Raw genomic sequence first — 26,401 nt, 5'->3', positions numbered from 1 at the left:
TTTTTTTGCTATTGCTTTGTAATATAGTTTGAAGTCGGGTATTGTGATACTTCCAGTGTTGTTCTTTTTTCTGAGTATTGCCTTGGCTATTCATGGTCGCTTGTGTTTCCATATAAATTTAACAGTAGATTTTTCAATCTCTTTGATGAATGTCATTGGAATTTTGATGGGAATTGCATTAAACATGTAGATTGCTTTTGGGAGTATAGCCATGTTTAATCTGTTAAATCTACCAATCCATGAGCATGGGCGATCTCTCCACTTTCTAGTCTTCCTCAATCTCTTTCTTCAGAAGTTTATAATTTTCCTTGTAGAGGTTGTTCACATCCTTTGTTAAATTTACTCCTAGGTATTTGATTTTTTTTTTTAGGCTCTCATAAATGGAATTGTTTTCATATACTCTCTCTCAGTTTGTTCATTATTAGTGTATAGAAATGCTAATTATTTTTCTACGTTGATTTTATATCCTGCTACCTTGCTATAGCTTTTGAATAGAGTTTTTTGGGTCTTTAAGGTATAGGATCATGTCATCTGCAAATAGGGATATTTTGACAGTTTCTTTACCTATTTGTATTCCTTTTATTCCTTCTTCTTGCCTAATTGCTCTGGCTAGGAATTCCAGTACTATGTTGAATAGGAGTGGAGATAGTGGGCATCCTTATCTCATTCCTGATTTTAGAGGGAATGGTTTCAGTTTTTCTCCGTTAAGTATAATGCTGGCTGTAAGTTTGTCATATGTAGCTTTTATAATGTTGAGGTAATTTCCTTCTATTCCTAGTTTTCTTAGAGCTTTTATCATGAAATGGTGTTGGATCATATCAAAGGCTTTTTCTGCATCTATTGAGATGATCAAGTGGTTTTTATCTTTGCTTCTGTTAATGTGGTTTATTACGTTTATTGATTTTCATATGTTGAACCACCCCTGCATTCCTGGGATGAAGCCTACTTGGTCATGGTGAATGATCTTTTTGATGTGTTGTTGAATTCAGTTTGCCATTATTTTCTTGAGGATTTTTGCATCAATGTTCATTAAGGAGATTGGCCTATAGTTCTCCTTTTTGGAGGTGTCTTTGCCTGGTTTTGGGATAAGTGTAATACTGGCTTCATAAAATGTGTTAGGCAGTTTTCCTTCCCTTTCTGTTTCGTGGAACAGTTTAAGGAGGGTTGGTATCAGTTCTTCTTTAAAGGTCTGATAGAATTTAGCAGAGAATCCATCAGGTCCTGGACTTTTCCTTTTGGGGAGACTCTTGATTGCTGCTTCAATTTCATTTTGTGTTATAGATCTATTCAGGTGATTCATTTCCTCTTGGTTCTGTTTTGGATGATCATAAGTATCTAGAAATCTGTCCATTTCTTCAAGATTTTCAAATTTACTGAAATATAGGTTCTCAAAGTAGTCTCTGATGATTTCCTGGACTTCCATGGTGTTTGCTGTTATCTCCCCTTTTGGATTCGTGATTTTACTGATTTGGGTTTTTTTCTCTCATTTTAGGCAGGTTTGCCAGGGATCTATCAATCTTGTTTATTTTTTCAAAGAACCAACTTTTTTTTCATTAATTCTTTGTATGGTTTTTTTGGTTTCTATTTCATTGATTTCAGCTCTTATATTTATTCTTTGTCCGAGATCAGTATTGCTACTCCTGCCTGGTTTTGGGGGCCACTGGCTTGGTAAATCTTCTTCCAGCCTTTCATCCTAAGCCTATGCTTATTTCTATCGATGAGATGGGTCTCCTGTAAGCAACAAATTGTTGGATCTTCCTTTTTAATCCAGTTTGTCAAATGGTGCCTTTTGATTGTATTTTCTTAATCATGGAGGAGGGGGTGGAAATCCAAACAGCTTCCTCTACACAGTTCACACATAGTAATAGTTCTTTGAAATCACATCAATTTCCTTGACAAAAATCAAGATCTTAACAAAGATCTATTGTTTAGGATTCTTGGTTACTACAAGTAACCAAGGTAAAAAGGGGGGAAATTATCATAGTCAACTAAACATATATCAAGGTTTTCAGACGTAGTGATATTGCTTCTGTCAAGTACAGTAGCGATGTTTAATAAATGCCATTCTGTTAACCACAATCACTCCTTAAGCCTTCTTTGGAACTAACAGTCTTCACTACAAAGAAAAAGAAAACATAATGTTTTTATATCAATAAAGACCTGAATTTCCTTCCTGAAGTAATTATTCCTATATGGAGTTATAAAAGTAAACAAAATTATGGTAACTTTAAAACATGTTCTTAAAGACTTATTTCATCTTTCCTCCAGCAAACTGGAATAAATGCAAAGAAAAAAAACTAATTTAAATTTCACCTCTTTTTTCTTTTTCCCTCTTCTGTAATGCAAGTGATTAATAACCAATGAATTTGTCTGAAAATTAAGGCCTAAATAAACAGGAACCTGAACACTAAAGTTTTGAAGAGGTATTTTATTTTTCCATTATGCTTACACTTGTCAGAAAAAGAAAATCTAATTCCAGGGACACAGAATGAAAAACAAAAATCATGAGAACCAAAATTGTTATTCTTGGTCTACCAAGGGTAGCAGAGATGATTTACATAAACTTTAATGTACATATATTCTGAAACAAAGCAAATGCTTTTGCTTTTTAGTCCTTTTCTCCTATGTAAATGGGAAGCTACACAGCAACTGCCTTCAGAATAAAATTTTGAAGTTTCTACATTCTTTTGGAAGAATAGAAACTCCATAAAAATTACATGCTGATTTCTTAACTATGAAAGTCTCCTCTTTATTTTCTAAGGAAGGGGGACATAAAAATAAGGCAACATAAACCAGGCTCATAGTTTATATTTCAAGAGTAAAATTAAACATCTATTAATTTTACCTGCACCTATGGAAAGTATATGTCAAAATAAACATAAATATCATATTTGACAAGTAGGCATCTATTTCTGCCAAAGTAAAAAAATAACATCAAAGTTTTTATTCTAAGCAAAACAGTATTTGTGCCCAAAAAATCTGTAACTGTTAGTCGGTGGTAATTCAAAGCAGTTAACCATTTGCTTTGGCATTCTAAGATTGTGTGAAAAAAGTAAATTCTTACAATGGTTCATATTAAAAGCTCTATCTAAAGTACAAGTCAAACTGCAAATTTTAGGTATAATACTCAAGGACTAAAAAAAATGTAGATGCCATATATACTTGAGCCACCTGGTGGGGTTTTTTCCTCACTACACTGTTAAACGTCTTGAGCTATGAACACAGCCTTGTATTGGATTCTACATTTTGCTTTCAATGCCAAGATCAAAGGGAATTTACATTTACCAAAATGTAATAACCATGTGAGTTACAAGGCACCACTGCACTCAAAAGCACTTAAAGTTCACTGCTGCCAGGAAGGCACTCCCAAAAATCTACCCTGGCTAGTCTCTAGAAGATGTTATTTATGTTTTTTTTTTTTTTTAACAGTGTTTGACACCTACACTAAACACTGATTCCAAAACAAATTCAAAGAAACTGTATGGGACTGCCTGTGAAAAATTTACCTCTTGCATAGTTTTAGGAAGTTCAGAAAAGGGTAAACTTTACATCTAAAGGGGGCTGTCTTTAACTTACTGGCAAGGTGGTAATAGGTGTTCAGAGACATCAGTTTAAAAACACAGAAAAAAGTTAAACTAGATGCACACCTGATCACCAAGAGGAAAGCTGCAGAACATCGATCTTTGTAATCCTCTGACACCAAATTATGTCCTACAAGCTGGTTGCAGACACACATACTTGCAGCCCAAGTTACATGGGAAGCTGAGGCAGGAGGACTTCCTAAGCCCAGGAGTATGAGGCCAGCCTAGGCAACATAGAGACCCTATCTCAAAAAAAAAAAAAAAATGCCATTCAAAAGAATTCCCAAAAGGAATAGGGGAGTTTTGGGGTGATCAAACCTTTAGAAAATCAAAGTATGTCCCAAGTATACCTTCATACCTTTATCTTCAAACTTTCTAACCTAACAACTACAGCATTTAGACAAGAGCCGTAACAATTCTCATAATTATGATGGTGATTATATATATAACACTTGACTCTACATGGATACTTGCAAAAATGTCAGGCACCAATGGCTCATACTTAAAATCCTAGCTACTTGGGAGGCTGAGATTGGGAGGATTACAGTTTGAGAATATCCTGGGTAAATGGTTTGCATGACTCTATCTCCAAATTAACCAGAGCAAAATGGACTGGAGGAGTGGCTCAAGTGGTAAAGTGCCTGCTTTGCAAGTGTGAACCCGAGTTCAAGCCCCAGTCCCACCAAAAACTTTAAAAAAAAAAAAAAAAGCCAAGGACTGAGTCCAACGGCAGTCCACACCCTCCCTAAGAGACAACTTCCTCATTCTAAGTTGCTGTAAGATCTTCCATGAAGAACCAATAAATTCTGCATTAAAGAAATGCAATTAGCAAGCTTCCATATCCACTATAAAGGCTGCTCCCACTGCTAGTTATACGAGGAGGTACACACACAGGGGTGCCAGAGGCTCTGCTCCACCCTCATGTCAAGTGCTGCATGTTCCTGACTCATCCCAGAGATTCAAGGTCATACAATTCACCTGTGGAAACACTGGGGCTTCAAAGGATGCCTTTATTCATCCTTAGGTCCAGGCTCTCAGCAGAGGGTAGACTGTTATTTAAAGAAAAGCTAGTTTCCTGAGGAAAGTAAACAATTTCGGGGAAAGACCATTGGGCTAGAAGGAAGAGGCTTTGTTGCCAGCTACTCCTGCAGCTCCACTCCTGTGTGGTCAAGTAAGTTGCTAAACCTGACCACATCAAGGGCCAGGTCTATAAAAGTAATGGCATTTCCCATAAAAGGGCATGCCTGGCTCTACACCATTTGCCTTCACAGGGGAGCACTACATCTAGAAATGTTCTGGCTTTGCTTAGATCAAAAAGTGAGACACGTGCTTGACATGTGTCAATTCAAAGTGTCCCATTTCCTTGAAACACTTTAACAAGACAGCATGGCTTTAATTTGCCACACTTCCTAATTGTAGGTGCTCCATGGCACAGCCAGCATGGTGAAAACCAATGGCAGAAATGTCATGAGGTCTGAAGCACAGTATGAGTAGCAAAGAAAGGTCCCCTTCATAGAGTGAGGGACGAAGTCCTTCTCTCAGGGAACCACTATGCAGGACAAGTTGCAGAACCCAAAGTTATTTTCATTTCTTCAAACTGTAATTGAGAAACAACATGAGTATTAGTGGAAAATAACGCACATCAAAAGGCTTGGGTCCAAATCACAGCTGTGTCATTTACCATCAGGGAGATGTACAAAGTAATCCTTCTGATCGATTTTGTTTCCATCTTTAACATAGGAAAAAAACACACATTGCCCCACAGGGTCGCTGTAAGTGAATGTTAAGAAGCTGTGCAGAATTCACTACAATAAGTGGCCACTGGAGGCAAAGACTAGAGACTAGGATCAGCCAATGAAAGAAACAACAAAAAAACAAAGAATTTGCACCAGAAGCTAAGGAATTAATTTCCTGCCCATGATGAGAAATCTGGATATGTGTGTGTATGCTTATATATATTCAGGTATTCATATACAAATTAAGTAATTTTTTTAAGAAAGGGCTGGCATGTTAACAGGTGTATCATATAATTATCACTCCCTGACTATTACTAGGATAAAAGTACTTGGTAGAAAATGAAATACGTTCAATATATTGAGAGGCTTTGAGGGCCTTGCCATAAACTAATGTACTTTTTGTCCCCTACAATGACATAGCTTTCATTCTATTTTTGTTCATGAAAGGACGCTTCAATGACCAGAAGATCCGAGATTACAGGCATTTTTAATCATGTTTAAGAGATCACTGGATTAGAAACATAAAAAGAAAAAGAAAAAATGAGCAATTTGTAAAAAACAAAAACAAAAACAAAATAGAATCTGGGCACTGGTGGCTCACACCTATAATCCTAGCTACTCAAGAGCCAGAGATCAGGAGGTACACGGTTCAAAGCCTGCCTTGGAAAATAGGTCACAAGCCCATATCTCAAAAACCCCATCACAAAAAAGGGCTGGTGGAGTGGCTCAAGGTCTAGACCCTGAGTTCAAACTCCAGCACTGCCCCCGCCCCCGCAAAAAAGAAGAACTACAGATAGGAACTGGGGTAAGGAAATTTTCATTTTATTGCTACAAGGTATTTTACAGACTCAGAAAATTATGATGACTTGTGAAATTAGAAAATATTAGAACTGTTGTAACTTTTATACCACATGAGACTTCTCATCAAGTTCAAGAAAAACTAAGTATTTTCAACTTTACAGTGTCTAGAATAGAAAGGGTAAAGATCACTACCCTAAGCCAACAGAATTACACTAGTCCATATATGAGGTATCTCTGTTCCATCTCTCAGAATGGGAAGGCAAAAAAGGGACAATTTATAAAGTCACTAACTCAGGCTTGTTAATGGCTCTGCTTTCTCTAAAAGGGAAACCAAGCCGCTTAACCATTCTCCCCTCAGAGAGAGAACACAGTATCCTTATTCATAAAATTGAATCTCTAATTTCTAACCATCTACTCTCATTTCCCTACCCTGTAATATTTAAAAATGCAATTTCCTACTTCATAAAAACTTTATAGTCCAACATTGTTCATTACTTATTAGTCATAATGGTAAAAATATTTAGACTATTTACTTTGTGTTTTTAACTTTCACGACTGCAACACATGCTGTTGTTTATTCAATAATTGAGACTTTCCTAAAAATCATTTAATGAAAGATTCTAGTTTTATGAATGGCAATAAAAATTAAGTATTATACTAAAATCTCTCTGTTAGACCTTAATGGGAACCCCAAATAAATTTACTCTTTGACACAACTCCCAGGCAGCAAGAGATCTCAGCACAATGTAAATCAGATGTTCCACTGGCTTCCCAGTCCAAGAGGAATAAAATGTAAACTGGATACTATGGCCTAAAAAGTCCAACATAATCCATCCTCTACTTACTTGCTGCCCCTCAAATGTCTTCCCTGTCTCCTTTCTAATGTTCCTACTCACTGCTCCCTAGTTATGTATACTGCAGCCATGTGGCCCTTCCTCTTGTCCCTAGAACATAACCTAGCACTGCCTTTTCCACCACCTTGAACACCTCCTCCAGGCTGCTTTTCTACATAATCAGTTCCTATGACATGTACTCAAAAAAGCCCTGGCCCTCTTACCAATAATCTAACATGATAACCTGGCCCAAGCCAATTCAATCTCTATTCCTAAAATTATTTTCATGGTATTTATTATTTGTTGACATTATCTTCATTTATTTCAGTCTTCTTCATTCATGTATAAAACTCCTTAAGAAAAGTACTCTTGGGTTGGAGGTATGGCTCAATCAGTAGAGCGCCTGTCTAGCAAGCTTGCGGTCCTAAATTCAAACCTGACAAAGAAGAAAGGAGGGAGAGAGAGGGAAGAAGGAATGGAAGAGAGGAAGAAAAGGATGAGAAGGGGGAAGTGATGGGGGGGAAGGGATGAGAGAGAGGAAGGGATGGGGGAAGGAAAATAGGGAAGGGGAAAGGAAGGGAGGAAGGAAGGAGAGGGAGGAAGGGAGGAAGAGAGGCAAGGGAGGAAGGGAGGCGAGGGAGGAAGGGAGGCAAGGGAAGAAAGGAGGAGAGGGAAGAAAGGAGGAGATGGAGGAAGGGAGGAGAAGGAGGAAGGGAGGAAGGGGAAAAAAAGAAAATGATTCACCCACTTGTTAATCACATTTCACTATTTAGCAGTACCTAAAAACTGTCCTGGTACAAAGCAGACACAGGAAACATTTGTCAAAAAATAAATAAATGGAAAAATCAAGAGAATAAATTAAGGATTTCTAAAAGATAAGGGGTTAAAATCCTCAAGCATATAGTAAATGTTATTCCACATGACAGCAGGTTGGAAACACTGAGGGATTATATGTGATATATATGAACACTGTCATCTGAAAACTTTAGTACAAATAGCTCTATGCTTTCATTTATTAAACAAAATTTTATTCCACGTCTACTGTGTGTCAGATACCATTCTAGAAGTGGAGATTCCAGCAATACACACAAAGTCTTACACTTAAGAAGTTTACACTCTACAGGAGAGAGACAGACAAGAAAAAAAATGCATGTGCCAAGCCAAGTAATGAAAAGTGCTACAGGGAAAAACAAGGCAGGGCAAGGAAGTCAGGAGAGAGGAGATAGCAACTCTGAAGAGCTCATGAAAAAATAGCATTTTTATGAGAGATGTGGAGGGAGAGAGCACACAACATAGGGTAAAATGATCCAGGTGGGCCCTGAGCTGGGAGCATGTTTAATGTATTCAAAGAATGGTACAAAGCTAGTGTGGGTGAGGCCTAGAAAGTAAGGGAATGATATGGCAGGAACAAACAGCCTAAGGGTTTCAGCAGGCCACAGAAGAACTTAGCTTTTCCAGGACAGTTTTGAGGAGTGGATGACATGACCTGGACTATACTTAAAAGGTTATTCTGGTCACTCCACTGAACAAGGAGCCTAAAGAGGTAAGGGTAGGGCAGGAAGACCAGTCAACAATCTCTGCAGAGGGAAGATCTTGCTATATACAAAGTGCTTGCAGCATATAACACTCATTTGGATCACTAGATGGCACTGCATTTTTCTTGTGAGTTAGTAAGCTATTTCCCAAATAACTAAGGTTTTTCCAGGAGTCTAACACCTAAATAACTATATCAGGCTATTTATGTACTGTTATAATCAACAACATGCATTTTTAGATATACAATGTAAACATCAGCATAAGAAAATTAAGTGGCTAATTAATATCAAAGTAGACTTGAAAACAGTATTACCAGGGTTCAAGAAGAACCTTTCAAATCTGTAAGTGGACGAATTCATCAAAAACACGTAACTTTTCTTAAAGGGGACTTGCATAAGTCACAGATCTTCAAATACATTAAGCAAAAAATGATACACGAATCATAAGAAAGATAAGTGTTCCCATGAGGAAGAGGCACAGCTCATCCAAGCTTCCCTAGTGGCTTTAGAGGCATTCTTGGAGTTTGTTAGTCAATGCACCCCATGCTGAGTAAGAACTCCAGACACTGAAGAATCCAGAGCCATAGGCTCTATTATATTCTAAGCTGGCATGATGATACTTCAAAGCCCAAGAGTCTACTGCCATATGAGGATTTCATGAGACTCTACAGTTCTGTAGTTCTATGTTCTGATTTGAGCTTGCACTCAGGCCAGCAGCAGGCCTGGCCATGGTCCACAACACCATATTAAAATAAAGCTGGGCAAATTCTTAAATGAGTGAACATAATGGAAATCACCCAAACTCTTATAATTAAATTTTATGTTATCATTTTTATGGGTCTAAAATGCTTGGAAATGGTATGTTCATATGGTTTAATCTAATATTTATTATAAAGAACAAAGCATAAATCATCTCAGGTAGTAGTAACTTCATTTTTAAAAAAATTTAATAGGTTTTAGTTTTTTTTTAGAGTCGTTTTAAGGTCTACAGCAAAGCTGGGATTTTCGACATACCCTTTGCTCCACACATACACTTAAATTACAACAGTAATTTCAAAATGCTCACCATCTCTAGCAATAAAGGAAATGCAAATTAAAACCACGCTAAGATTCCACCTCACCCCTGTTAGAATAGCCATCATCAGCAACACCACCAACAACAGGTGTTGGCGAGGATGCGGGGAAAAAGGAACCCTCTTACACTGTTGGTGGGAATGTAGACTAGTACAACCACTCTGGAAAAAAATATGGAGGCTACTTAAAAAGCTGGACATCGATCTACCATTTGATCCAGCAATACCACTCTTGGGGATATACCCAAAAGACTGTTACTCCAGAGGCACCTGCACATCCATGTTTATTACGGCACTATTCACAATAGCCAAGTTATGGAAACAGCCAAGATGCCCCAGCACTGAGAATGGATTAAGAAAATGTGGTATCTATACACAATGGAATTTATGCAGCCATGAAGAAGAATGAAATGTTATCATTCGCTGGTAAATGGATGGAATTGGAGAACATCATTCTGAGTGAGGTTAGCCTGGCCCAAAAGACCAAAAATCGTATGTTCTCCCTCATATGTGGACATTAGATCAAGGGCAAACACAACAAGGGGATTGGACTATGAGCACATGATAAAAGCGAGAGCACACAAGGGAGGGATGAGGATAGGTAAGACACCTAAAAAACTAGCTAGCATTTGTTGCCCTTAACGCAGAGAAACTAAAGCAGATACCTTAAAGCAACTGAGGCCAATAGGAAAAGGGGAACAGGTACTAGAGAAAAGGTTAGATCAAAAAGAATTAACCTAGAAGGTAACACCCACGCACAGGAAATCAATGTGAGTCAATGCCCTGTATAGCTATTCTTATCTCAACCAGCAAAACCCCTTGTTCCTTCCTATTATTGCTTATACTCTCTCTACAACAAAATTAGAAATAAGGGCAAAATAGTTTCTGCTGGGTATTGGGGGGGAGAGGGAGGGGGCGGAGTGGGTGGTAAGGGAGGGGGTGGGGGCAGTGGGGAGAAATGAAGCAATCCTTGTATGCACATATGAATAATAAAAGAAAAATGAAAAAAAAAAAAAAAACAACAGTAATTTCATTTTAACTGTAGGCAAGCACTCACAATATTCTGCCTAACTTTTAGTGTGCCAATTTAGAAATACCGATCTTTTATAACTATTCCTCAACTACATCAAGCAAAAAATGATGCATGAATCATACAAGTGATATGAGCAGATGGGTATAGCTCAACCATGCTTCTCTATTGCCTCCCAGATCTAAGAAAGAACTAAGTTGTCTTTAGCTTTATGTGGTCCATGTTTGGGACCAAGTCCGTTCCATGTGTCCTTTAACTATTCAATTCACTGTGCCGATATTCAATGTGATGACAAGATTAATACTCATTAATTAGGAGAGCACAGAAGATACATAAATATTTTAAAAATGAAAAAGATGAATTAAAAGAAATACAAAACCTTATAGAAAATAGTCTTAGGGGAAAAACCTTAAAAAATAGTAATATTTGTACTCAACTCAATATCTACAATGGCACTTTCCGTTGCAATCTCCAATCAGCCGTTATTATTGTTAATAGATATAACCTTACAATAAACACCATTATGGCAAAATGAGAGCTGCATCTAGCTGCCTGGCTCATGGTGCTTTAGATGTAGACCTAGCAGAGTCATGTAATTCTATTGTCAAGTTTCTGTCCCTCCTCCTCCTCTTCTTCATTTTCTCCCCATATGATTTTCTATGATACTATGAAACTGATGTGCTTGAATGTCTGGTTTCAAATCAAACATGCATTCAACCAACTCTCAATTCTCTGTTCAACTCACTCTGGGAGGAGGGGAAAACAGGTAAGCTAGGAACAGTCTTGGCAGCTACAATCTCAGACTAGACTTGTGGTATATGTGGACAGGAGGCCCAGGAGGAACCATCTGAATTGACATAGTACCAAGTTTGCTGTGCTTCATCTGGATAGCATAAGCTGCCATTGCTCTGAAATCTCTCCTGCTCCAATAAAGATGAGCTGCGCTGTTGGTTCCAGATGGTAAGTGGACAGGGTGGCTACAGCAGAGAAGGAAAACAAAGCAGGTCCCAGGTGGTGGGTATGATCAGGGAGAAGCAATCCTCGTCTCTTACACTTGACTGAGTCTGTAGAAAGTCACCTTGAGTCAAGTAACAAAGGTACCTAGATGGGGACTAAGCACACCCGTTGCCATGAGTCTTCTGCTCTATTTTCAATTGAAAGGTTCCTAAGAACATTTTCTAGTGTGTCTTGAATAGTCCATACTTATTAACTTTATAGGAATGTGTGTTCATAGGAAGCCTGTTAATCAAACTGACAACATAAATTACTTTTATTCATTTTTGAAGGCTTGTCCAATTAATAAAAGCTGATCCTCACACACTGGAATTATTTTAGGCCACTAGGAGACTGGGGGGAGTTAACATTTATTGACTCAATGAAGTTTTTCCTGTCACTTTGAAGATATTTATTCAATTTTGAAATGGAAAATGATGGCAAAATTGGAAAAGAATATATAAGACAAGAAATTTATGAAAAAATAATTTCTCAATTTAAAAATAACACTGCCTTCCCTGTCAGGCTTTACTGCCAACTGTTGTTTAAATTTGTGCTTAGTGAGAGTCAGCAGCGGAGAGTCCTTCACTAGCAGGAAACCAGAGCATTTATGATTGAGTTCCTGTTATTGACTTACTCTTAGACAAAATGCCAAGTTTCTTTAGACATAGTACAGTAGGCCTACTGTGAAAGCCCAGAGTGAATACTGTTGTGAGTGTTGGGTCACAATTTTTGTTTTATATGTCAAGCCTTTTTTAAATGACTTTTTAAACAATGTTTTCTGTAATGGTTTGGAGAAAATGGTTGGCTTTAAAATGAATTGTGTTTTTTAAAAAACACAATAAGTGATTTTGTTGATTCCAAAGGCTGCACTATGTATTCTTGGTCAATGGGTATTATTTTGATGGAAAACCATGTGGTGATGTAGAGACTTGAGGGGTAATTGGAGTAATACCTTCACAATAGTATAAGGAACAAAAAACTTTAAACTTCCTAACTTGTTATGAGGACAAATGATTTTGTAAGAATAAAAATTATCACTAACATAAAATTGCCATGGGTCAACATATATCTGCATTTAACCTTTCCTTAAAAGTTGTAGAAGGGGAAGAGTACATTTTCCCTTAAGGTTAAATTGAGGGTTATCTTTAAACAACCTGACTTTCAAAACTTCCTTAATTTGAGTGACTTACTTTCTTAAAGAAATTTGTTCCAGGCAGCTACAAAACTAGTACTTTGGGTTATCTTTGTTTTGATAGGCTTATCCTTCACAGTGTTTTCTCAAAGTGTCATCATACATCATGTCTGATAGGCACCTGTGGACTGGTGCCTAACAGAGGTTAGTTCTTGGCCATCTTTATGTTGGCCCTTCTGCAGGTGTAGGTAAGTTCTATACAAAGAAATGCCCTTGCCCAGTTGTATAGTACCCCTTTCCTTCCCCAAATCTTGGTCAGTGCTTTCTAACCTCCTACTACCCTGATGTTTAAACAAAGTAGAAATGATTGACAATTACTTTTTTCCTGCACATATTCCTTATGTTTAAAAGATATGGGGTTTTGAAGATGGCAATTAGGGCAGGGAATCAGAAATCCTAAGCTCTGTGACTCCAGAAACCATCTTGACACGTCAGAGCGACACTTGAGTAATTCTGATTGCTTCTAGCCAAAATAATAACCGCCATTATGTTAGGTACACATAAAATTCAAGACTGACCTCTAAATCAGCCTTTAATTACACCTAACAGCCGCAAAAATCCCACACAGCACAGCCAGCAAGACATGTCTTGTCTCCCAACAAGCAGAAAAAGAGCATCAATCAGAATCGAACTCTGTGACATCCCAGATCCCTACCTTGTGGAAAGCCTCCCTATGCCACACCATTTCTCCCTGCCAGCAGGTTTTAAAGCTGCTTGAGTGAATTTGCAGAACACACAGGCAAGCATCATGAACCATACATGACTCCCCTACCCAGCAACCCACCCTCCACCCCTGCCAACATAATCCAGTGCAGCCCCCGGGTAGACTGAATCCCCGCCTCAACAAAACTGAACAGCATGAATAGCAAACAGTAATATAACACCAAAAGCAGAGTTGGGGGTGCAACACTGAACCTCTCTCAGAGACCAAGGGTGGGGCAAGGAGCCAACCTCCCAGAGGAGCTGCTAGCACTGAGCAGAGGTGGGGAGAGGCACAAAGGCTGAGAATGGAGGTGGGGAAACAAACCAAGCTCTCAAAGTGGAGCAGGTGGTGGATCCTTGAGCTGATCTCATGGGACAGAGGGCAGTATTCAAAACTTAACTGCCACACCTTGCTGGGGGAGGAGCTGACCAAACAAGAGTTGCAGCTGAAGGGCAATGCAGCTGCCACCTGGTGAAAACAACAACAGCTCTGACCACCCTGCACAAACTGGCATACTTACCTCACCTCCCAGTTGCAACTAACCCTGTAGTTAGTTGCAAATCCTACTCCCAAGCAAGTCACCTGATGAAACCATATCAGAGCTCCCACTTGTAAGCCAATAACAAGATTGGATGCCTAAGGAATAACTTCAGAACTTTTACCAAAAGACTGAACTTTTTGTTGTTCTGTACCTAGTTTTTTTGTTGTGTTTTTTTCTGACTTTATTAACTTCACCATCACTATTTTTTTACCCTGTTCTTACCCCCTTCACTTTCCCTCCTTTTCCTATGCTACAATCCATTGTTCTCCCTCCCAACTACTCTTTCTGCCCTTTCTCATCCACTCTCTCCTGTCTTTACCTCCCTCTATCCCCCCACAACCTGTCACAACACTATCCCTCCCTCTTACACTCACCGCCCACTGAATAGCCTACTGTACCAACTGTACACAATCCCAGCCCCCTACAATCCCTAACATAAGCACCCTCCACTACAACAACAGAAATATACCCAAACACTCACAAGGGCCACAAAATAAGCAGCCCCTATACCTCTTCTCCCACCCACCCACCCTTTTCCCCTCCCCCCCATTTTTAGTGCCACTTTTACCAATTTCCCAAAATCTATATCTAGCCTAATAATCCCCCAGCTCCCAATGTTTATAGATATTATCATCTAGGGGTTTTCTATATAATATGTAAACAACTGGTCTGGCATTGAACTTGTGAATTTATTACTGCTAAATTACACCTCCAGGTCAGGGACAGAAAGAGCACATCAACCTAGCTAACAACCAAGTCAGTCACAACACAAAAATTAAATCAAGGGAAAGAAAACAAGAAATTAAAACCACCAACTAGCCTATCAAGAACATAGTTGCACAGCACCAAGTGGAGCAATGGGAAGAAGAAGGGATGGAAACTACTCTCCTCAAAAAAATAATTCAATACAGGATTCATTGGGAAATGAAGAAAATAGATACCCAGTTCCTGACCCCAACAAAGCAATGATAAATGTCACGAAGGAGCCCAGTGATGCCCACAAAAAAAAAAAAAACCCCAAAGAAGAAATCGCTGAGAAACTCATGGAGAAGACACTAAACATGGTTAACCATTATGTACAAGATGCACTCAAGAAATCTCAAGACACTGAAAATAAAGAACATGAGAAGACATAGAAACAAATAAATGAAACACTCAGAGAAGACTTCAACAAATATCAAAGTGAAACAAAGGACACTAAAAAAAAGATATGAATTAAAGATGACAACACGAAATATAAAAAAGGAGTTGAACAATGATATGGAAAACCTCAGAAAAAAGAATCAAACAGAAATCCTGGAAATAAAAAGTCACTTTAGTCAAACAAAAAACACAGTGGAAGGTCACACCAGCAGATTAGAACAACTGGAAGACAGAATCTAAGAGCTCAAAAATAAAATAGAAATTAAAGAGAAAACAGAAATCTTAGTCAAACAACTCAAGAGCTAAAAAAAGAATATGCAAGAACTTAGAAACTCCATAAAAAAACCAAACCTGAGAATCATGGGCACTGAAGAAGGAGAGCAGGTGCAAGTCAAAGGCATACATAATATATTCAATAAAATAATAACAGAAAATTTCCCCCCCAAAAAATTGAAATTCCACCTCACTTTGTTAGAATAGCTAGCATCAAGAACACAAATGTTGGCAATGATGCAAGGAAAAAGAAACCCTCATACACTACTGGTAAAAATGTAAGCTAGTACAACCACTTTGGAAAACAATATGGAGGCTTCTTAAAAAACTAAACATAGATCTGCCATATGATCCAGCAATACCACTCCTAGGGATATATCCGAAAGAATGCAATTCAGGTTATTACAAAGGTACCTGCACACCCGTGTTTATTGCAGCACTATTCACAAATAGCCAAGCTGCCCCACTACTGACAAATGGATTAAGAAAATGTGGTATTTATACACAATGGAATTTTTATTCAGCCACAAAGAAGAATGAAATTTTGTCATGTGCAAGTAAATGGGTGGAATTGGAGAACATCATCTTAAGCAAAGTTAGCCAGGCTCAGGAGGCCAAAAATTGCATATTCTCCTTCATATGCAGATTATAGACCTAAAACAAATGCAGTAACATTATTGGACATGGGTCACACATTAAGAGGAGAACGCACATGGCAGGAATAGGGAAAAGAAAGGAAACCTAAAACTTGAATGTGGTTGATGTGCTCACTGTAGAGGAATGAATATAGCAATCTGAAACTGGCAGAGGCCACTATAGGAAGGGGACCAGGAAGTAGTGAAAAGGTCTGGTAGAGATGAACCAATGTTGGCTGCAATAGACATGTGCATGGAAGCCAACACTATGAATCTCTCTGTATAGCTATCTTTACCTCAAACTAGCAAAAATACTATGTTTCTCTTATTATCGCTTATGTCTTCTCTTCAAAAAACACAGAGAACAAGAGGGCAGAACAGGTTCTATCCCAAAGGAAGGGGGGGAGGGTAGCCCAAACAATGTATACAAATGTGAGTAAATGTAAAAATGATAAATATACATATACAAAAATAAAAAATAAAAATAAAGGATATCCTTTCATTCATTTAACAAATCTCTCTCAGATGTTGCTTACATGGTAAGTGCTGTTTTAGTGATAGGAGACAAAGTTCCTGCATTACAGAACTTTCTTTCTAGAACCATGCTGTCTAATACAGTAACCAATAGCCCCATTTGGCCACTTTAATTTAAAATTCAGGTATTCTGTTACACTAGTTACATTTCAAGAACTTGACTACCTGTGGCTACTGGCTATTTTAAGCAGCGCAGGACAAAACATTATCATCACAGAAGCTTCAATGGACTACACTACCCTAATGAACATACTACCTTTACCACTAATGGTCTGGGATCATTAGAGAAAACCAGGGATCATCATAAAATCTATCTCATTCTATTGTCAAAAAATGGGATTCTACTTAGACAGCTCTACAACTTAACTATAGAACTCTTGTTATAGCCCTGCAAGGGTTGGGGTTCCAGCTACTTAAAAAGTTACATAAGCCAGTGCTAGCAGCTCACACCTGTAATCCTAGTTAGCTATTGGGAGGCTGAGGTCTGGAAGATGGCAGTTTGAGGACAGTCCAGGCAAATAGTTCTCAAGAACCCCATTTTCAAAACAACCAAAGCAAATGGACCGGAAGTGAGAATGAAGTGGTAAAGAGCCTACTTTGCAAGCACAACCCTTGAGTTCAAACCCTAGTCCCACCCAAAAAAAACAAGTTACCATAAAAGCCACGTCTGGAGCCAGGTGCCAGTGACTCACATCTGTAATCTAGCTACTTGGGAGCCTGAGATTGGGAGGGTTGTGGTTTCAGGCCAGCAGGAGCAAAAACTTTGCAAGAATCCATTTCAACCAATAGCAGGACATGATGGTTTGTGACTGTCATCCCAACCTACTCAGGAAACTCAGATCAGGAAGACTGTGGTTCCAAACCAGCCTAGGCAAAAAAAGTTCATGAGATCCCATCTCAACAGAAAAAAACTGGGCATGGTCAAACCAGCCACAATGGAAAGCATAAAATAGGAGGATCACAGTCTAGGCCAGCCTAAGCAAAAAATAAGACCCAATCTCCAAAACAACCAGAACAAAAAGTGCTGACAACATAGCTTAAGCAGTAGCATGTTTGCCTCACAAGTGCAAAGTCCTGAATTCAAATGCCATCATGGCTAAGAAAAAAAAAAAAGTCATGCATGGTGGTCCACACCTGTAACCCCAGCACTTGAGAGGCTGAGGCAGGAAGACACCAAGTTCAAAGGCACCCCAGCTTCATAGCAAGACCCTGTCTCAAAAAAAAAAAAATTACCATAGGGCCTAACCTATGCTGAGCATTAATTTCTATAACAAAAAAAGAATCAATAATATATATGGTATGGCAAAGAAACTAATTTTTTTCTGGTGCTGTGGATTAAACCCAGGGCACCATATATGCAAAACACCTGTTATACTACTGAGTACACCTCCAGTCCCTTAAAATTTTTTCTGTTAAGTTTACAAAAGAAATAAGTAATGACTTGCTTATTGAGCTTCTAAACACTTAAAATATTTTTAATTCTCCCAGCAACCCCCAAAGTGGATGTTAATATCAACATTTTACAAATGAGGCAGTTGAAGACACAGCATCTTAGCTAAAGGCCACACCAGTAAGTGGCACAGCTAAAAGCAACCAACTCATAGTTATATGTTTTGTGGTTTAAAATGCTATTCTTATTCCTCCTCTGCATAAGTTAAGGTCAGTTGCATTTAAAATTCTTCTCACTTAAAAGTCATCTTCTCAGTGCAATCCTATAGCAAATCCCACATTCTGCCTCCAAAATGTATTCCAAACCAGACCTCTTCTCAACATGTTCCCTGGTCCATTGCCAGGGAACTAGTCTAACAGCATCCTAGCCAGGATCCCTTCTTTCACTATTGCCATTTGGAGCCCACCATCCATGAAGCAGTCACATGAGTTTGTTGAATCACAAATCAGACCACAATTCTCATCTCTTAATACTTTCTACTTGTTTCCATTTCCAATTAAAGTAACACCAAAACAGCTCACCAAATTCTCAAAGGTCGTGGATGGTGTGGCCCCTGCACACAGAGACCTCACCAAGTAGGTTCTTATGCTGGTGGCTCTGCACCTACAGTTCACAACTTCCACATCTGTTCCCCTGGGAGCAACAACCAACTGCCTCCTTGCCACTGATCAGTACTGGCCCCAGGTATTGGTCTGTTTGCTTGTTTGTGCTGCAGGCTTTTTCTGTATATGTGAGATAGGCGTTTGATAATGATATCAACTTCTTTAATAGATATACTACTGTATGTGGCTTCTGTTTCATTGTAAGTCAATTTGAGTAGGCTGTCTTCTTCAAATGATTTGTCATTTTTTCACTAAAATAGCTTGGCAGTAATCTAGAGAACATTAAAAAAGTACTGATAACAATTTTCTCATCCAAGCAAAGTGTAATTTCCTTTGATATGTCCATCTGAAAGTTCTCTTGGGAAGACTGCAAGGTTAACAGTGTGACAAGCAATAGTCTAAAGACTAAGGGGAGTTGTTACAACAATAAATTCCTCTGGGTAGGAAAAAAACTGAAACTATTTCTCTAAAATAGGACCTTGAGTACCAGGAAGTTAAGTATATATGTGCTTGCCAAGTCAGTAGCTTTGTCCAGGCATATGAAAGACTTGCATGGGAGAGATGAGGTAGAAAAGGTAGACAGATCAGGAGGTGAAGACAGGAAGACGAGAGTTCAAGGCCAGCCTGAGCAAAAGTTAGTGAGACCCTACCTCAAAAAAACAAGCATGAATTAATAGCAGTCAGACTGTGGAAGAGCTCAGAGTAGTTGAAATAACCAAAAGGAAATAAAAGCACCCTAGTCATGTCCAACATGTGGCAACTTGAGAAGTCACAATTTTAAAAAGACCGTTTTTGTTCTTTTGGCTTTTTTTACTAATTTCTTCAAATAAAACTTATGCAATATTTTACCTATCACTGAATCCTAAAGCCTATGCAGTGAGCTACATTAAGAAAACTTTGAAACATTTCTCTGTAAACTATCACCATCCTATTTAAGAAAAAATAAGGGTGTACTGAGTTAAGGCAATCTAATATTCTCAATAGCTCAGCTAATAACTGTTTTGGCTACTAGCACCAATACTAACCTGAGATGGTCCCAGGAATGAGAGCAGGGATCTTTCTAAACTGTATCTCAAGCTCAGTTTAGAAACCACTTGCATCTCTCCCAAGACACAATTTTGGACCTTTATCTCCCAGTTAACAGTACATATCCGTGACTAAGTGTCCACCAAGCACTATAAATCAACAAAAGAAATCATTAGCCACAACTCACACTCCTTAGAAGGTCTTCTACTCTTTAAGATTACTTCGTAACTTTCTGGTGTTAAATTATTTTAAATGATAATATTAAGAGCTAGTATATGATTGGGGGGAATGTTTTATTTTAAGTATCTTTAAGTGATAAAATAAGAGCTTTGATAACACCACAGAGAATCAGAAATTAACATATATTGGGGGGGCAGATGCTGCTAGTAAGAAAATCAAAAAGTCTGGGCAGTAGGACAAGAGGGTCACTTCTAGATTTGACAGTTTATAGTTCTTCAGCTCTGTAACTAAATCCTGACCTGGACGACTTGCTCATCTTCCTCCTATAGGGGAAGCAAACCTGCATACCAGAGAGAGGTCCACTAGCAAAGACCACCACCAAACAACAGGCACCAATGTACTTGTCTAAGAGTCTGAAGGTGTCAAGCAGAAGGATGAAAGCCATGACTCACATCTTGCACCTAATACATCTTTTATCCAAACACACACACACACATATACACACACAAGAACAATGAGAAGATTAAATTTAACAAGAACTTCTGCTTATAGTTGGCAGTATCAAACATGTATTTATTAAAACCTCTAGAAACAGTGTAAGTGGTCCCAAAATGAGACAGGGTAAAATCATTCAAAAACTAAAGCATATCTATCAAGGGAGTAACATGATTTGCCACAATTTTTACTGCAGCTCAAGTCATTTTAGAGGAGACAAGGGCTCAGTGAGCTTGAACCTAGCCAGTGCTACCAGCATGGTAGTATCTACTTTTCAAATGACTTCTGATTATTTTAAATGTATAACGATAACACATTCAGTTACTCTTCTTCTAAAGCTCCTTGACTGCATTTTAAACTTTAGGCAAGACCAACTTAATAGTGGTATTTGTTCTATATTTTTTAGTACAATTTATGGTATCATGCACTATTTGCCCAGGCTGGCTTTGAACCATGATTCTCCTACTCTCTACCTCCTGAGTAGCTAGGGTTACAGGAGTGAGCCACCGGCACCCAGCTATTATTTAAATTTTTTAAAAGGAAACTATCACCTTTGCTTAGCATTTCTTCTGTAGGGTTTCATGACTGGGTTTTTGTTGTTGCTGTTGTTCTGTTTTTGTTTTCTACTTAACTTCTGTCACCTAAGATTACTCCCTCAATGGATAACTTAAGACTCTCGGGAAAACCAGGTATAGTGGTGCATATCTGTAATCCCAGTATTCTGGGAAGCTATGGCAAAAGAATCACCAAGTTTGAGGCCAGCCTGGCCTATGTAGTGACACCTTACTTCATACAAACCAAAAAAGAGAAATAAATAAAAGAACCTCAAAGACAGAGAAATCATAAAAACCCTCTGTTGTACATTCTTTATCTCCTAAGATTATAGAACTCAATAAAGGGAGCATGCACTCTCCTCAGCAATCTCTATAACCCACAGTAAAACTCACCAGAAGGGGGCAAATGTCACTCAGGAAAGCCCTCTGAGACTGTCTTGACTCAAGAGTGTCTCAAAATATGTTGCAAAGTGGACTTCCTTGATTTATAGCAGTCAAGGAAGCCACTGAAAAAATTCTGGGCTCTAATTTACCATTCCAGCAGCTCATTACTTTGTCATTTACTAATGATGGGATGGTAGGCCCATTAAACTCTTTAGGTCTTAATTGCTTCATTTGTGAAATGGAAGTAATACAAACTCAATGGTCTTGACAAAGCAGCTGTAGGTAGTATTAAATAGGATATTTGATGTAAACTCACTTTGAGAAAGGAGAACAAAAATACACATTCAATTTGTCTTAAGGTTCATAAAAGTTGCACCACAGTTTGAGGGAGGAGCAGGGGCACTTGTAGAAGAAAAAAAACCTACAGTGGGTCCAGAACAGATTACTAGGCAGTACTCCAGTGTGGCAGCATCTAGGAAGAGCGCCATTTAAAAACTAACTGTACTGGTCACAGAGTGTATGAGAACATAATAGGATCAAATGAAAACACAGCAGGTTATGATGAACAGGGATGAATAATACTAGAACTCAAGCTTAAAAGGGGAGAAGGCCTAAAGGTTTTGGTCAAAGAGGTGACAAGATAATTTTTTTTTTTTTTTTGGACACAGCGTCTCACTATGTAGCCCAGGTTGGCCTCAAACTCCACATCCTTCTGCCTCAGTCTCCAGAGTCCTGGGATTTCAGGTATGTGCCACCATACTCACAACAGTGTTAACTTTTTATTGAAGATTTTCAAAATTAAAATAAGCCTGCCTTAGGCTCCTTGGAAAAAAAGAGCTGATTCCAGAAAACAAGTGAAGCAAAGACCACCAAGACTGCATCAAAAGGACCCAGAGACAAATGGAAAAGTTCCCCTGCCGTAGATTATGACAAATGGAGCGTCAAAGTACAAAGACTGAAATACATCAAAAGTAATTCCATGAGTTCATAATATACTAAAAAAGATCATTCAAGGATGGTATGGGACCAATTTATTAAAGTTGGTAAAGATAGAGAACTGATCATTTATTGTGCCTTTCATATCAGCATAACCAAATATAGTAATTACGAGCTTGTCAGATATCTTTTTTATCTGCAATACTAGAGTTTGAACTCAGGGCTTTGCAATTGCTAGGCAGGTACCTACTGCTTAAGCCATGCCTCCAAGCCTCAAGTCAAATTTTTAAAAGTATTTTGGCTCTGTATTGATCATCTTGTGCATGGGAAGATAATAGTTACTCAAGGGAAATAGCTTTACACCAAGTGCCTTACAATTCATCTAATTTCTGGAAAGCACTTTTAGTCCAAATGCAGAAACATTCCACATGTTTACAGATCTGCATTCCAGCCCACAGGAGATCTGAACTCCTGGGATTACACAGCAGCCAGGAATCATTTCCTCTTCAGAGGACTGGGTTCCAGGTCTATTTAACCCATTTCAAGTATCTAGTTCCAATATTCTCAATCCCTTTGTTCCCCAGGCCTGGGGTTAGTAGTTGCTTTCTTCACTTACTATCTCAGGGTTTTCCTTTTTGTGTTTTAGTCCTCCAACACCAGTATAGTGTATAATAAATTTCCTCTGTTAAAAAATTTTGGTATGGTTCTCTTTTTTCTGACTGATTCAATTATAAATACAGCAGGGCTATTTTTCCCCTCTTGTTCTGCTTTGAATGGTCTTTTCAGCAAGCAACTATATCTCTTCCAATACCTTCTGCACATACCCTCTATTCATTATACCAGCTCTGCCAAGCAACCCCAACTTTCTAGTTTGCTCTAGTTCTAGTTTAGTCTAGTAGGCTCTGACTTCTGAACTATGAGAATGTCATCCTTTAGTGCTTTCCCTCCAGCCCTAGGAGTGGTAGCAACTTCCTACTTTTGCTAAGACCTAAGTTGTCTCACTGTCTTCTAGGTTTTTCAGCTCATCCAGCATATGCTATTGTTTATATTAAGCAGCATGTGTTTTAAGTATCTAGTATTAGATTATGTTTTCTTTTTTTTTTTATTTTGACAGTACTGAGGTTTAAACTCAGGGCCTTATGATTGCTAGGCAGGTGCCCTACCACTTGAGCTGCTCCATCAGTAGGTTATGTTTTCTTGACTGTACCTAGACAGATACAGCCAGTGAACATACAGTTTACATAATCAGTCATGAAATTCAGTCTGATAAAACCACCTTTTAAAGGAGCAAAGATTTATGTTGGTTCATGGTTTCTGAGGTTTCAATCCATAATCACTTGACTCTATTGTTTTGGGGCCTTTGGTAAGGTAGCATATCATGGCAGAAAGGTGTGGCAGAGGGAAGTTACTCACCTCCTGGCAGCCAGGAAGCAGAAAGACAGATAGCAAGAAAGAGACCTATTAAAATGCTTTTTAATGGGGACAATATATGCTAATTAAAGACTCATGTCATAAAATAATTTTAATTTCTAATTAAATAGTATTTAAGGTTCAGAAATACATGTGGGTGGTGTATCTCAGTAGTAGAAAGCATGCCTAGCACATACAAGACTCTGGGTTCAATCCCCAGCAGCACAGGGGGGAATAAGAAGAAATATGTGCATGTGTTTTAATCTGTAAGAAGAACAGCATCATTTCATAATTCCCATAAGTTATTTTGAATATTTTAACAAAACATGATCTCCATTGGCTCAAATTAAAATGAAACAGATTCTTCTTTAACCAAAAGAGCATGCATATGCTTCAAGATATTTGTGAATGCCTATGATGGTATGGAGGTATATGAGCCTGGTACGTGAATGTGCACATATGTGCATGAGTATATCTGAGTGTGAGTGAGCATGCATGTGAGCGTATATGAGCATGCTTGTGCATGTATGCTTTGCGTTCATGCTTTTTTTGTGTTGGGAAAGACTCAGGCTTTAGTTAAGACAGTCTTGGGTTGAGAGTATGGCCCAAGTAGTCTGCCTAGCAAGCACAAGGCGCTGAGTTCAATCCCCAATACAAAAAAAAAAAAAAGAAGACCTACCAATTAAAAAAGTAAAATAAAATAAAATTTTAAAAGAAGTCTGTGACCCAAAAATATATTTTTTTAAGCTGGCTCACCTAGATCCTTCATGATCCCCTATGAGAAGCCCTTGCTGTTTCTCACCTGTCTTTCCTTATGCTGGCAGGACTCCAGCCCACTCTCATGGCAAGTAATTCCTACTACTCTTCAAAGAAAGGAAGCTCAGCTGTCATCTGCTCTGGGATGTGTCTCCTCACGACAACTGCCCCACCACCTCCACCTCCACCACCACCCCACCCACCTCAAGCTCCTATCTGCAGCTGTGCAGTGGCTCTGAGGCCCAGGAATTTTGACCATTGCATCCCACTAGTCAGTATTAATTCACCTTTTGGGGGTGGACCAAAAACCCTTTAATGACTTCAAAGTTTCTTTACTATCTCTTCTCATTGACTTCCCCACCACACCACCCCAAGCTTGAGATGCCATTTTCTCACTTATCTTTCTTTTTGTACTGGAGATCAGACCCAAGGTCTCATGCATGCTAGCCAAGTGAGCTACACCCTGTTTGTATAAACCTGCAGAGTTGGAACACAACCTCGGCGGGAGGTGGGGGGGTGAAGTAAAGGAAAGAAAGTAAGCTGAGGGTTATAATGAATTCATCTGGAATACCAAGACACACAAGACCCAACCTCTGAAAATGCACAGATTAAAGGAAAATAAGGACATAAACAACAGAAACTAATTTCACCTCGCTGTGCCTTGAAAACACAGAAGTTCCCTCTCCTTGTTTTCTGAGGAAAAATGAGACAGAAACATACTTGCTTAGAAAGGTGAGAACAAACCAGTTAAACTAGATCATTTAGGAACTAGGAAATATTTGATTTTGTACTGCTTCTTGCATTAAGAAATCATCTTTGCCAAAAATCAATGATTTACTTTTGCAAACACACTATAATATCATCGATTCATAGCCAGGAGTGAAAAAATGATTGTTTTTTAATCTGCTTCAGCGATTACAAAGTGTAGACCTTTTAATGTCTGTATTTACAGAGTTTCAGATTATAAATACCACACCATTTGTTGAAAGCCATGCTGTGTGACAATAACTCTGTAATTTAGTGTTAATTATCTTCATTTTATAGACCAAGAAACTGAGGTTCACAGAGGTAAAGTTTATTCAAGATTATAAGGTTCCAAAATCTAACGTAAAGGCAGATATATGTCTGCACATCCTTCACTAGCTTTATTTTTCCTGTTAACCTATCATCACAGTCATTAGAAGATGTAGTTTACATACTTAAGACATACTTGCTGAACAAGAATGCCTAACTCCCCTATATAACAAATTCATGCCTTCAGATAGCCAGACTATATTGGGGCAGATCTCAACAGATGAACAAAAACTTAAAATTGCTCAGAATTAAATGCTCTATTGGTGCTTGCTCAGATTTATTCAAAGCCAAAATTATGCAGTGTTCACATGAAAAATCTAGGCTAAAATTACCATAGCTAGGACTAGGGGTGTAGCTCAATGGTAGAGCACTTGCCTAACATGCACTAGGCCCTGGGTTCAAGCCCCAGCACCACAAAAAATAACAGTAATAAATAAATAAATTGCTATAGCTATAGTCTATGAGGCAAAACTTAGGGCCCTTGAGTCCATTTTTCTATCTGCTACAGTAAAGACTTACTAGGAACCTGAGACCTGTCTTTGAACCTAACTCCATGCAGAAAGGAAGTGCCCTTTACTCTTCAACTTGTCCTTGTCAACCTCATCAGCTTGCACCATCTACCTCTCCCGCAGCATGATAAAGCCAGTAAACGTAAGACTTTATTTTCCTTCTTTAACTTACTTAAAAGACAACTGTATGCAGAACAAAAGAAAAGTTCTCTATCCTCAATTAGCAACACGGAAAATGCTGACCCCCAGGCCTACGCTCTGCCCCATACTTATCCAAAGCTTAAAAAAATGTTTCACAGAGGATGATCTAAAGGATCTGGAGCATATTCATTCTTGACACTAAAATACAGTAATGCAAGAAAGAAGATATCTTTTAAGAAAAAGACACAGGGAGGTGAAGGAGAGGAATAGGAGGAAGA

At 38.5% G+C, this 26,401-nt stretch overlaps 1 protein-coding gene and 1 non-coding gene across 3 annotated transcripts in view; one reads left to right on the top strand and one right to left on the bottom strand.

Moving 5' to 3' along the window:
• Positions 1–26,401, bottom strand: part of Gmds (GDP-mannose 4,6-dehydratase) — a 631,788-nt gene that overhangs the window by 568,250 nt on the left and 37,137 nt on the right. The gene's annotated exons all lie outside the window — the stretch shown is intronic.
• Trnav-aac (transfer RNA valine (anticodon AAC)) lies at positions 25,819–25,890 on the top strand. The gene has a single exon. It is a non-coding gene; the product is annotated as a tRNA-Val (tRNA).

This window comes from Castor canadensis, chromosome 8 (genome assembly GCF_047511655.1).
Source record: "Castor canadensis chromosome 8, mCasCan1.hap1v2, whole genome shotgun sequence".
NCBI classification, from domain to species: Eukaryota; Metazoa; Chordata; class Mammalia; order Rodentia; family Castoridae; genus Castor; species Castor canadensis.
The sequence above is the reverse complement of the archived record's forward strand: the minus strand, read 5'-3'. Positions and strand labels throughout refer to the sequence as shown.